This window comes from Rhincodon typus, chromosome 17 (genome assembly GCF_021869965.1).
Source record: "Rhincodon typus isolate 14 chromosome 17, sRhiTyp1.1, whole genome shotgun sequence".
In the NCBI taxonomy this organism is placed as follows: domain Eukaryota; kingdom Metazoa; phylum Chordata; class Chondrichthyes; order Orectolobiformes; family Rhincodontidae; genus Rhincodon; species Rhincodon typus.
The window spans coordinates 5,067,627-5,080,269 of NC_063348.1; the positions used below are offsets into that span (position 1 = coordinate 5,067,627).

At 39.6% G+C, this 12,643-nt stretch overlaps 1 long non-coding RNA gene across 1 annotated transcript; it reads left to right on the plus strand.

The window, feature by feature from the left end:
• The first annotated feature begins 812 nt into the window (after positions 1–812).
• Positions 813–12,183, plus strand: LOC109917246. Its single transcript, XR_007263939.1, has 2 exons — positions 813–1,035; positions 11,187–12,183. It is a non-coding gene; the product is annotated as an uncharacterized LOC109917246 (long non-coding RNA).
• The last annotated feature ends 460 nt before the right edge of the window (positions 12,184–12,643 follow it).

Below are 12,643 nucleotides of genomic sequence, written 5' to 3' on the forward strand. Positions count from 1 at the left end.
GTTTTGAATAGAGTGAAGAATCCCTGGTTGAGGTTCCCATTGTACAAATCTGTAATTTATCTTTAAAGATTTTGTTTCCTATATGTTGCCATAGTATCTTTTCTTAAAGTTAGTCTCAGTTCTATCTACTTGACACAGTCAGATGATAGACTTTCATCTTTTAAGATACTAAAAATCTGTATTTAAACTACCTAAACCAAAGTTTTAATCAATGAAGCGACTGATGTACAAGAATTTCTCCAAAACCTTTTGCTGATGGCATCTGAAGTTAAACAGCTGTCCTTCTTTGAAATATTGTGCTGGTAGCATTCCAGTATAGTTCCTCATTGAGCACATTATTCAAATAGAAATAGGGCCTACAGTGTGCTGTTGCTTAAAAGTAACAATTTGAATTGTTCTTAATTCACATTTTAGTGTTATTTCGTTGGATAACTCAATTTTTAAACAAAAACGACATTGCAACATTTGGGTGCACTGGAGCAGTTGCTGTGTGACTTAAAAGATGTGAGAGCATTTTAAACTTTTTGCCAGATGCAATTATGTAGAATAACAATGTGCAAGTTTAGCTCCTAAAAATTATGGTTCTTCAGAAATCATCTTGTTTTATTATTTGCAATTACAGCATTTAGAGACTGTCTGTCTTTCTTTTGGGTATGTTCCTGGCTAAATGAATTGCAAATATTTTCTTATGGATTTAGGTTAATAGTAATTGCCATTACAATTCTCATAAATTAATATGGGCACATTACAATATTCTGTTACTCATTACAATTAATATTATTTATAGGAAAAATAATTTGCCTAACCCTTAATCAGCTGTTGGTATCCAATCTGACCAGGCCTCGATTATCTCTGTTGTGGACTTAAGTATCTCGGCAACGCAGAAGGTATTATAGTCAGTACCTGATAGACTTGGATAGAGCTTGCCTAGCCCTGATTATTTAATTTCAGTGACATTAATATTGCCTATTTTGTTCTGAATTTTCCTCTACTTAGGTATAATTCATATCTCAGTAAAACAAATTTCGTTTCTAGGTAAGGGAATTTTCTGCATTATTTCTACGATCACCCTTTGTTTAACTTTGCTTTATATCTTTAGTTACAATTGAACTCACTTTTTAGAGCTGAACCAATTTGATTTTCAATTTTATTTATAATTCCATATTTAGTTTAGTTTGATTTAGCTCAGTTACAGTATTGAACAATTGCAGATTTGTATTTCAGTCTGTTCATTTTCATTTCTGTAAGAATGCTTTGGAAAAGCTAAAAAGGTTTTTAAATCTTAATCAGTAAAATATAGCTTTTTCATAAGCTAAAACAAATTATTATGGAAATTGCATTATTTGATGGCTTAAAGTTTGTGAAAAGCAATCAAACTAACATTAATTTTCTAGATGAAAATAGAATTTTTTAAAAATCAAATTGGTTGAGTATGGAGGTGAAAATAGTGACAGGAGATATCTCTTCTGAACTTAGTGCTTCTGGTATTAATCTTTGCTAAACTTCTTTATCTTACATTAATACCATTGGATAGTCCCAGTGTACAAGTACACTGAAAGCTCTGGTAGGTGGTTTCTGATGCTGGCGTACAGGTATTCAGAACCATAGTGTTGGAGTCAGTAGGCTTTGTTGTATCCAGCATCTGTGCCACTTTTGACTTTTTAATCTCACTATTTGAACCAAATATGCTGGATGCTGGTGTCTTTATAAATTTCAGAATAATGAGTGTACCCATGACACTTTTGACTCTGGACATTTTTAATATTTTGATCTTTTCTCTTGCATTCATACCCAGGCCATTATCATACTTGGGAATGAGGATAATTATGCAGACTTATCTTGCCAAAGCTAAATGTCTAGTCGCATTACAAGGTCTGCTGCTCATGAGATGTGCTAGACAGTGCCTGGCACAATTGCTTTATTCCCCATCATAATCACTTTGGTCTGCTAGGTTTTTGATGTATAGATGTCTTGTTTCTTGAATGCCCAGTTTTTGGGCTACCTATGTCTACCCTTAGTTTGTCCACATAGCACAGAATGGGGTGTACCTATTGACAGCAAAGCACTCTTATCAATTTCTACTACATATACAAGTCTGTTAGATTGGTGACTTTCTGAATGTTTCCTTCAAGACACATTCATCATTGCAAAGTAATGATTCATCAAATCACGATGCAATCAGTAGTAATTACAATAATTTCCCTGACCTTTTAACCTGAGACTTAATTGGATTCAAAGTAGATGCTGAAAAGTTCAGAGACCATAGTCATTTGAATATGTCATTCTGACCTCACTTTTGACTAGCCTTTCTTGCTGATAGGACAGGTTATACTGAGGGATGGTGGGAGAATGAGAAAATTAATTAGTAAGTACAACTCATCTGTGGGATAATGGATTCAATTGGCCACCAGTCCCCAGCTACTGATGAGGAGAACTTGTATTTCCCCACACTTGATGTCTCAGTCATTACTCTCTGGTTCTGTTCTGTTTAAGTGTCTTGCTTAGTTGATTTAGGGCATCGTGGGTCTCTAATTAGGTGTAAATTAGCTTGAGTAGGAGTGGCATAAAGAACATTGTGCAAGTTAGATTTTGCAATGGCCATCAATTTTTCTGAATATAAACGACCAATTCTATTAAGTGAATTCATGTTCACAATTTTTAGAGTGGAATTTGACATCTGACTTTAGGTTGCAAGGTCAGTACCCACTAGTACTATTTCCCAGTCACAATGAGGCTTAATCCCTTGAAGGTCATCTTCTGCAATATTCAAAATTTGTCAATGCTCAATCAAGTTAATTCTGTCAGACCTTTGGCAATTTGGCTGCTCCTTTTGCATTTGTTTCCATCATATTAAGAATTCTCTGATAAATGAGGAATGGGAGATGAAAAATTTTATGATCAGGAATCACATCGTGATAGAACCATGCAGCACAGGAATTCACTTCAGTCGATCAGTCCATATTAAACATAATCCCAAACTAAACTAGTCCCACCTGCCTGCTCCTGGCTCATCCCACCAAACCTTTCCTATTCATGTACATATCCAAATATCTTTTAAACATTGCAGTTGTTCCTGCATCCACCATTTCCTCAGGAAGTTCATTCCACACATGAACATATCAATTGTATTACATTTTACGTTGAATTTACTGGGACTTTTAATGTTTGTATGTCAAAGATATCAGAAAATCTCCAATCTGTTACGGTGAGTGGGCCGGTAAGTGGAGCTGAGTCTCAAAGATCAGCCATGATCTTATTAAATGGCGGGGCAGGCTTGAGGGGCCAGATGGCCTACTCCTGCTCCTAGTTCTTATGTTCTTTCCAAAATTCAAATAGCACAAATAGAAGTACTCGAATGTCACACCACTCATAAGTTGTCACATTGTGAAGGTTAGCCCTTTCCTTGTTTTTGAGTGAATGCTACAAGAGAGATCTTTGTTGCAAAATTCCAACTTGGGTTAAACTAAATTTATAAAATCTTAACAGGTTTTTTAAAACAACTCTAGATCAAGTATTAGATCATCAGCTGTCAGTTCTACTTCAGAGTGAGAAGTGCATCTGTATAAAAGTAGAGTAACGACTTCTTTTATAGAAGCAGATTCTTGTACTCATTTCTCCCTTTACCCAATCCTGTAGGTTCTATGGAAAATGCAGATGAATAGCGCAAAATTTGTTCTAATCAGCCATCACTAATCTGTGGTCATGAAAAGAACCAAATTTCTCTGCTCTTTCAGTAAGGGTTCATCGTCAACCACCAGAGCGGCAATATTTTGCTTGGTGGCATGGTTATTGAAGCTTCATTGATGGATAGTTCATATCTTTTATTGAAGGTTGACACTTCATTCCATTTCACAACCTCAATTTCAAATGTGATTTTTTTTCAGAATTGTACATGACTAGGCCTATTCTCTCAGCCACGTGATTGGATATTTTAAACCATAATTAACCCAAGACTTAATTGTATCCAAATCATTTTCTCCGCACTATGTACCACTTCTTTCATGAATTGTACTGGGCAATTGAGTGTCTTTTGTCTAACATAATGTAAAATTGATTTTTAAATGGGCGCTTTAATAATCTACATTTCTGAAGTTTTTGACATGCAACTTGTAGTTCATTGCCTGGCGAATGTCAGTGTTATTTTCAGCCAACAACTGATGAGGTGCGGGATGAGACTATGATTAATCCCCAAGTCAGTAAACAACCCATAAACTACTTGGCTTCTCTGAATTATAATTCTCTGACAAGCTATATTTACCATCTGTCAGCAAACCTGACACCACCTCCTCAAATGTTATCTGACTTTGCTGTCCACTACCAAAAGTACCAATACAACAGGGCCATCCTGAAGTGGAAAGATTCACCACCATCAGCGTCCTCTTGAATCCCTTCCTCTATCCATTCTTGCCTCAACAGCAGGTGTGAAAAGTTTGTCATTAAGGTAGAGTGCTTGTCTAGTTGCTTTCCTTCATTCCCCTGCCCATTTAGCAAATACTCCCTTCAGATTCCAACTGCCCCAGCCCATTAAACAGCATTCATGTATATCACCTCAAACCTATATGCCCTCTGAAACGGCATAGCAAGATGCTCAGTTATATCAAAGCCGTTACAAAGTCTAAACAGAAGAATGAAGCTGACAACCACATGTCGTTGACCCAGGCATCAGAAACAAGATTGGCAAACACAGCATAGTTAATTCTGCAAAGTCTTTACCAGCATCTGGGGCAAAATTTAGAAGAGCTGTCCCATGGATTAGTCACACAACAACCTGACACAGTCATGGAATCATACCTCGTGGACAATATCCCAGATGCCACCATCACCATCCCTGGCTATGCCCTGCTGTACTGGCTGGGCAGCAGCACCACCACCAGATGTGGTATACTGTCAGGAAGGAGCTGCTATGCAAGTTCTGAATATTGACTTCAGAGCCCATGCAGTTTCATGGGATTGGATCAACAAGGAAACTTGTTGATTACCAGCTAGTCTGCCCCAACACCCTCTCTGGGCAGATGTGAAATCTGTACTTCTCCATGAGGAGGAAGGACCAAGGGTGGCAAGGACACAGAATGTACCCTGGATGAAATTCTTCAACAGGCATCACTAGGAGTGGCTTGGAGGCACCACTATTTGCTAAGCTAACTGAATTCTAAAGGGCAGCAGATGGTGAGGGAGCCAACAATAAGAAAAAAATCTATCAGCTCAGGCATACCTAAAAACAGTAAAGATAAAACTTACATATCAAACACTGGAGGCAGCATGCAGTAGACAACGCTAAGTAATCCCACAACCAATAGATCAGCTCTGTGCTGTATAGATCTGCTTTATCCGGTCATGAATGGGGGTGAACAATTAAACAACTAACCAGAAGTGGGAGCTCCAAAATATGCCCAGTGTATGGGTGCAAAAGTCAAGTTTGAAGTATTTACATCCAGCCAGCCACAAGTGCCAAGTCGATCATATATCTTGGTGTCCTTCCGAGATTCTCTGTATCACAGGTGCCAATGTTTGACCACTTAGATTATTGAATACTACAATGGCTATAGCCCTGACACCATTCTGCAGTAGTGTGAATACTTGTTCTCCAGAGCTAACTGTGCCCCAAGCCAAGCTGCTCCAGCATAGTTAAAACACTGGTAATAACTCAACAATGTGGAAAAATTGCCCTATGCACAAAAAGCAGGGCAAATCCAACCTAACCAATAACTGCCCTATTGGTTCATTTTTGACCATCCAAGGACTATCAGCTGGCACTTGCAAAAGAATAACCTGCTCACCGTTGCTCAGTTTGGGTTCCATAAGGTTCACCCATTAGATGATGTAATGACCTTATTACAGCTCTGGTCTGAAAGTGGACAAAAGAGCTGAATATTAAAGGTGAGAGTGACAGCCCTTGAGATCAAGGTGACATTTGACTGACCTTCAAGGAGCCCTAGCAAAACTGGAGTAGGTGTGCACTAAGGGAATAACTTTGCGATTGTAGTTGTACCTAGCACAAAGTAAGACGGCTGTGGTTGCTAGATATAAACCCTCTCAACCCCAGGGCATCACTGCAAATGTTCCTCAGGGTGGTGACCTTGATCCAACCATCGTCAGTGCTTCATCAGTGATCCCCCTCCTTAAGGATGCGATATGGGGATGTTCGCTAATGATTGGATGATACTCAGCATCATTAACAACAATGGATTCTGAAGCAGTCTATGTCCATATGTAGCAAGACCTGGCCAACATCCAGGTTTGGACTTAAGTGGAAAGTGCCATTCATGCTAGCCAAGTGCCCGGAAATGACCATCTCCAAGATCAGTCCAGCCAGCTTCCCTTGACACTCAATTGCATGACGATCACTGAAACCCCCAATGTCAACATCGTAGGGGTTACCTTCAGTAAGGCGTTGGACAAGGTTTCTCATGGTAGCCTGGTTAGTAAGGTTAGATCTCACAGAAAACAGCGAGAACTAGCTATTTGGATACAGAACTACCTCAAAGATAGAAGACAGAAGGTGGTGATGGAGGGTTGCTTTTCAGACTGGAGACCTGTGACATTGCTGTACTTAGGATATTCCTGGGAATATATTCAAGGAAGTTATTTGGGTGAAATTGAGAAATAAGAAAGAGATGATCGCTTTATGGAGATGTACTGTAGACCTCCCAATAGTCAGTGGGAAATTGAGAAACAAATTTGTAAAGGGATCTGTTATCTGTAAGAATAATATGTGGTTATGGTAGGGGATTTTAACTCTCCAAACATAGACTGGGACTGCCAGGGTGTTAAGGGCTTGGATGAAGAATTTGTGTGTACAAGAAAATTTTCTGATTCAGTATTTGGATGTACCGATGAGGGAAGGTGCAAAACTTGACCTGCTGTTGGGAAATAGGGTAGGGCAGGTGATTGAGGTGTCAGTGGGGGAGCTCTTTGGGGCCAGTGACTATAATTCTATTACTTTTAAAATAGTGATGGAGAAGAATAGACTGGATCTAAAAGGTAAAATTCTAAATTGGAAGAAGGCTGATTTTGAAGGTATTAGGCATGAACTTTCAAACGTTGATTGGGGTTGGGGTTCGCAGGTAAAGGGACGGCTGGAAAATGGGAAGTCTTCAAAAATGAGACGATGAGAGTCCAGAGACAGTGTTCCTGTAAGGGTGAAGGGCAAGACTAATTGGTGTAGGGAATACTGCACGAGTAATTGAGGTTTTGTTCAAGAAAAAGAAGAAAACATATGTCGGGTATAGATAGCAGAGATTGAGTGAATCCCCAGAAGAGGACAAAGGCAGTAGAAGTAAACTTGGGGAAATCAGGAGGGCAAAAAGGGGACATGAGATAGCTCTGGCAAGTTGTGTTAAGGAGACTCCAAGGGGATTCCACAAATACATCAAGGACAAAAGAGTAACTCTGGAGAGAATAGGTCCCTTCAAGATCAGCAAGGCTGCTGGTCTGTGGAACCGCAGAAAATGGGGGAGATACTAAATGAGTATTTTGCATCCGTGTTTACTGTGGAGAAGGATATGGAAGATACAGAACATGGGGAAAATAAATTGCGATATCTTGAAAAATGTCCATATTACAGAGGAGCTGGTGCTGGACGTCTTAAAACGCATAAAGGTGGATAAATCCCCAGGACCTGACCAGGTGTACCCTAGAACTCTGTGGGCAGCTAGGGAAGTGATTGCTGGGTCCCTTGCTGAGTTATTTGTATCATTACTAGCCACAGGTGAGGCTGGCTAACGTGCCACTATTTTAAAAAGGTGGTAAGGAAAAGCCAGGGAACTACAGACCGGTGAGCCTGACATCAGTGTTGGGCAGGTTGTTGGAGGGAATTCTGAGGAGCAGGATTTGCCTTTTTTTGGAAAAGCAAGGACTGATTAGGGATAGTCAACATGGCTTCGTGCGTGGGAAATTGTCTTACTAACTTGAGTTTTTTTTAAGAAGTAACGAAGAGGATTGATGATGGCATGCATAGGGTGCCAATCAGGTGGGCTGATTTGTCCTGGATGGCATCAAACATGGATTATTATTAGACAGCTCCATACATCCAGGTAAGCGGACAGCATTTATTTCATCACATGCCTGTTGTGCCTAATAAGTGGTGGACAGGCATTAGGGAATCAGAAGGTTAGTTACCCTCTGCAATTGCCCAGCCTCTGGCCAGTTCCTGCTGCCACTGTATTTTTATGGCTAGTCCAGTTCAGTTTCTGGTTGAAGGTAATTGGTGCGCCACAGGGATCAGTGCTGGCTCCACTGTATGTTTTTTGTCATTTATGTAAATGATTTGGATGTGAATGTAGGAAGTATTGTTAGTAAATTTGTAGATGACACCAAAATTGGATGTGTAGTGGACAGCAAAGAAGGTTACCTCAGAGTACAAGGGGACCTTGATCAGATTGGCCAGTGGGCAGATGAGTGGCAGATGGAGTTTTATCTAGATAAATGTGAGGTGCTGCATTTTGGAAAGGCAAATCAGAGCAGGATTTATACACTTAATGGTAAGGTCCTGGTGTGTGTTGCTGAGCAAAGAGACCTTGGAGTGCAGGTTCATAGTTCCTTGAAAGTGGAAGTTGCAGGTGGACAGGATAGTGAAGAAGGCATTTTGGTATGCTTGCCTTTATTGGTCGGTGCACTGAGTAAAGAAGTTGGGAGGTCATGTTGTGGACATTAGTTAGGCCACTTTTGGAATACAGGTTGCAATTCTGGCCTCCCTGCTATAGAAAGGATGTTGTGAAACTCAAAGGGTTCAGAAAAGATTTGCAAGGATGTTGCTAGGGTTAGTGGGTTTGAGGTAAAGGGAGAGGCTGAATAAGATAGGGCTGTTTTCCCTGGAGCGTTGGAGGCTGAGGGATGACCTTGTAGAAGTTTATAAAAGCATGAAGGGCATGGATAGGGTGAATAGACAAGGTTTTTCCCCGGGGTGTGGGAGTCCAAAACTAGAGGGCATGCGTTTAAGGTGCGAGCTGCCAGAGGATGCAGCAGTGGTACAATGGACAACATTTAAAAGGCATCTGGATGGGCATATAAATAGCGAGGATTTAGAGGGATATGGGCCAAATGCTGGCAAATGGAACTAGATTTATTTAGGATATCTGGTCAGCAAAGACAAGTTGGACGGAAGGGTCTGTTTCCATGCTGTGCATCTCTGTGACTCTAAGTCTGCCATCCCTGGAGCACCAAACATCACAAATGACATGTCTGTGATTATCTCTATGGTATCTTATTTTTCAATGAACTTTACATACTTTATAATGCAAACAAAGCATACTTCAATATCTCCCTTTGATGTCAAGGGGTCTGCTCTTGTTTTGTTCCACTGTATTAATCCAGTCTTAACCGAAATTCATCCCCATTGCTGTCATCCCTTCCACTCTGTTGTTGTTTCTGGAGTTCCCAATGGATCAATCTTTAGCCCAATTTTGTCATCTACATGCAAGATGGGATCAGCTAAAACGCACGTTGACAATGTTCATTTCTGCCACTCCATTATTTTTCTTAAATTATCCCACAATGGAATAATTATCTAACATCAGACATTGGATGAGCAGCAGTTATCTCTAGCTAAGCATTGGCAAGACCCAAACTTCTATCTTTGCTACTGATTCCATTCACATCTTAGGCTGAACGAGACCATTTTTATTCGCTGCACTTTACCCAACTGCAAATCGTCACAAGAAAAAGTAATTCTAAGTCACTAATATCTAATTCTAGCTCCTCGCTGCTGCAACCTATTTACTGCTGTACCCCTTCTGTCATTTCTTTTTCGCTACCAAACTCAGCTACTCCAATATAGTACTGGCCAGTCTGTCTTCCATCTGCCATAATTTTAACACTCTAATCCAAAACTCAGATGTCTTATCCCATACAAGTTCAACTTGTCTATCCCCCACTTCCATTTTTGTTAACCTACACCAGTCTCTCAACATCTTAAGATCTCTAATCTTCAGATTCAATTCCTTCATCGCCTTGTATATGACATATTTCCTTCTCCAATCCTCCCAGCTTCTAAGTCTTCTATTTCTTGAACTGTGCCATGTTCAGCTACTTCCACTGCCACTGTTAGTGGTGTTGCCTTGAAACACCTGGAACTGTAGAATTCTCCATGCTGTCCTCTGCATTCCTATTGCCTCATTCTTTTTTCTCCCCCCTATAAGACCCATGTTAAAACGTACAACTTTGGTCGGCATTTTTGCCCTTCTCCCAAATTTATTTGGCTTAATATCCAGTATCCACCAATTCTAAGACACCTTTATAGGAAATTTTTACTGCAAAGGCACAATGTAAATAAAAATTATGCATGAAGTGCCTTGTACATTGAAACATTACTGTTGCATTTCTACAACACAGCAATACTTTTGATGGCTGAGATTGGGATTCCTCCCTCCTCAATTTGATACAATTCCTGTGGTTTTGGATGGTTGTCTACCTCCTCAGTAGAAATGCAAGGGTTTCTTGTTGTTTAATGGTAGTGTCCCTGTCTCCAGGGCAGAATTGTTTCGGTTCAGGTTCCACCTGCCCTAGAGGTATCATGACATCTCCAAAATAAGTGAAAATAATTTAATAGCAGTGCTCACAATATTCCTTGCAACCACCACCTTAGACTGGGATCATTATTCACTTGGGTTTGAAAGAAACTGAGTGAGTTATTGAGCAGATCCTGGGTCTTCATACAGTGTTTGAGCATAGGCAAGGGAGTTTTTGAATGAAGCAATAATCCATGATGATGATGTCCAATGTTTGAGGGATTCCATCAGACTTGAGAATTGCAAAAACTCTACAGAAATAAGTCATGTTTTCCTAACACTCATCTTTTTGAAAAGAAGTGGAATCTTAACTTGAACAAAGTTTAATTTCTCCACCAGAAAACTAAATTATAAGGAGTATTCAATTTATTGGTAAATAAAATTAATCTTCAAGTATTAATTTGGCATTTCGCACCACTGGATTTGGTTTTACAACAGGATGGTTTATGAAGAGCTCCAAGTATTGAACCTCCCTTCTCTGCTTTCCATTTGGCATTCTAACATGTATCGTTACTAATAGCCAAATGGCTAGTTTATCCTAATGCTTCTAACCTTTCCTGAGTGCTTCCTTTGATGGGATTCTTACTATCCGGACACTGTGAATAAGGTGTGTGCTGGAACTGCAAATAATATCCATACAGATAAGAGCCTTTCACTAATCATATTTTCTCTCTCTTCCAGAAAGAATCCAACCAGCCTGCTGAATGCAAGCAGCAATAGAAGCGTGGTACCAAGAAAACACCACTGCCTAGAGACTGATGCCATATGATAAAGTGTATCTAAAATACTCTTGTGCAGTTGAGGTGATTCCCCCACCCCTCCCCTACTGCAGCACAATCTTATTAAGCTAAACACTATGTTTTAAAATGCATGGGTTGCTCTTTAACTTCAGATTTTCTTTTTCCTACTTTTGGCTTACTTTTACAGTGGAAAAATTACAAAAATCTCTACTTCAAAATACAAGAGAGTTTAAGACTGTAAGATAAAGCAAGCATGCACTCTGCAGCCTAAACACTGGTATTTTGAAATGTAGTGAGTGTTACACGCTTGTCACTTGCAAATAGGGGCAGCATTGCTCAGTGAGTCAGTAGTGATGTTCATGGACTTCTGAGGTGCATCTTTCCTGTGCTGCCCAATGTTTGTGAGCAGCCACTTAGTTTATAGTTAAGCATTTCCTTTGCCATGAAGAATTTATATTTAAATGCATTTCAGAAGCTTAATTTTTGACCCAATGTGACTGCACTGTGGTCATCATTGCTGTTTTACTCCAATATAGTAATGGTTAACAGAAATATGTGTACCGAGAGGCTGCTCTGAAATGTTGTGGCCACAAACTTATTTATTACCGTTACACACAACTTACTAACCAGCACGTCGGAAAAAAAAAACTTATTACCTGGGCACATTATTTCCAGTTGCAGCCACTTCATCTCCAGAAAAGATGCACATTAAGATGCTGTGAGAGTCATTGCCAGTTTCCTGTGGAAGTAAAATCTTTAACACAGATCTATTTTTTTTTTTATTTTTATTAATTGAGTGTCCAGCACACACAGCACTGTGTCCAGGCATAGAGTGCTCCAGCCTTACCTTGTTCTACACAGTTGTAATGTACCTTAATATGCTGTTTTCAATTTGTACAGAATAGCCAGAGTATTCTAATAAAGTTGTGCAACATTAAGTGTTTCTGTTTTGGACAATAATTTGTTACCTGTCACCAGGTTGAATTTACAAAGGTAATGTTCAGGTTAATGTTTGAATTACAGCTTTTTGGACAGCTTTTTGTTTGTAGATTACCTCAATGTACTTCATTTTTAAAATGCAACATTGTTGATTATAAAAATGCAAGATTATTCTTAGACACTCTTTGGGTTTGGTCAGATTGTGAGGGAACCAAAATGAGGTAGCCACCTATTTCACCACATTCCCCCTATTGCAGAATTTCTGTCAAAGAATTTGACCTGGCCACCAAATGGTATTTTGTATGATAATGTTTTATCTCTAAAGCAAGAACATCTTGCATTTTGTGATTTCGTATGACCAGTTGGTGCAGGCTTGGAGGGCCGAAGGGCCTGTGCCTGAACTGTAATTTACTTTGTTCACCTGCTAAGAAATGCACAGCTGACTGGTTTTCACGCGAA